Genomic DNA, 1,500 nt, shown 5'->3' with positions numbered 1-1,500 from the left:
TTAACTTTAGATTGCTAAAGCTAATAGTAATATCTACCTTCCAAATTTATTTTGAGAATAATTAGGAAAGAGTTTGAGTAGTCTAATATTTCCAAAATGAGCTCCGTAGATGGCAGCTGTAATTGTACACAGGTTAACACCAGCTCTGATGGCTGTCTTTGTCTGTGTGGCCCTGTGATCATGATTGTATCGTGTTCTATTCCTTCTAGGCAGATGGAACTCACCATGCACATGTGGTATTGTGTCAGCATGTCGCTTTCTTGGGCTTGTTGAAAAGGTCAAAGAATACAAATTTGGAGAAAAAGTTAAAAGATTTAGTTAAGTCTGAAAAAGCAGTTGTCTACCTTCCAATTCTTATCTTTCCTCATTGCCTTTTCCACCAAAATTCCAGCCTTTCCAGGAAACCTTTCCAAATCAATCAGAAGTCAGAAGTGTGCGCTGGCATCCCCAAAATGTGAGCTCCAGAACCATCATTCATTTCTTGCCTGGTTTTGGGCACCACTTCTGGTCTGGACCGGCCACTTTCCTGTTCTGGAAATCCAGCCTATTGGACTTCATGGTTCTGAAGTCCATTCAACCCGGGTAAGTTCTGCGATTCTCTCCCTCTTCATCCTGAGACCACGGTTTCTACACTCAAATTCAGAGACCTGGTCTGATAACTCCAAAACTTATGATGGAGAAATTAAAAGAATATTTTAATTTTAAAATATTGAATATTTTAATTTTAAAATATTGAATATTTTAATATTTGAAATTGAAATGGTTTGTGGTTGGCCCCTTCTCAGAATCTTTCTGATGAAATTTGATTATGTAGATCCAGCATTTTATCAAACTTGAGGAATATTTTCTATTTTATTTTTTTAGTTGGAAGCCCTTTGGCTCTAAGCATCGGAGGAAATGAAGAAGGGACGTGAAGCTGTTACCAGGATGGACTGCATGAAATCTCATTAACTGAGAACACAAGGGACCAGACAAAACAGATTTTGAATTAATTAGTTTGCAGTATGTGAAAGCATTGCTGAGAAATATAGGACATTTTATTGGCTAAGAAATTCCCCTTCATTATATTACTTGATGCAATGTTAAGTCAAATGATAAATGGGAATGATGTTTCTTTATTTTTGGGCAAATGATAGGTGGTTTGGGAAATACCTTATTCGGTTTTCAGCTATCTGGATGAAATTTATCAGATTCTTGCTTTTATTGTCATAATTTTAGGTTGTATCCTGACATCTCTCAAGTTTTGTTCTTTAATAAATTTTTTTCCTTTCCATGTGAATCCCGAGTGATCTAATGGATAACCAGACATCCCATGTTTTCTTTTATTTATTTTTTAAAATATTTATTTATTTAGGCTGCGCCAGGTCTTAGTTGCGGCACGCGGGGTCTAGTTCCCTGACCAAGGATCGAACCCGGACCCCCTGCATTGGGGAGTGCAGAGTCTTACCCACTGGACCACTTCCCCCATGTTTTGTTTTAAATGTATTGATTCCTAAAGAT

The 1,500-nt window shown here is 37.3% G+C and overlaps 1 long non-coding RNA gene across 1 annotated transcript; it reads left to right on the top strand.

The window, feature by feature from the left end:
- Positions 1-7: 7 nt before the first annotated feature.
- On the top strand, positions 8-1,270 carry LOC114907976. The gene is made up of 2 exons (XR_003796835.1): positions 8-582; positions 865-1,270. It is a non-coding gene; the product is annotated as an uncharacterized LOC114907976 (long non-coding RNA).
- The last annotated feature ends 230 nt before the right edge of the window (positions 1,271-1,500 follow it).

This window comes from Monodon monoceros, unplaced genomic scaffold, assembly GCF_005190385.1.
Source record: "Monodon monoceros isolate NGI ecotype Baffin Bay Population unplaced genomic scaffold, NGI_Narwhal_1 Contig3741_ctg1, whole genome shotgun sequence".
Taxonomy (NCBI): Eukaryota; Metazoa; Chordata; class Mammalia; order Artiodactyla; family Monodontidae; genus Monodon; species Monodon monoceros.
Note: the sequence above shows the minus strand (reverse complement) of the source record. Positions and strands in the feature narration are given on the sequence as shown.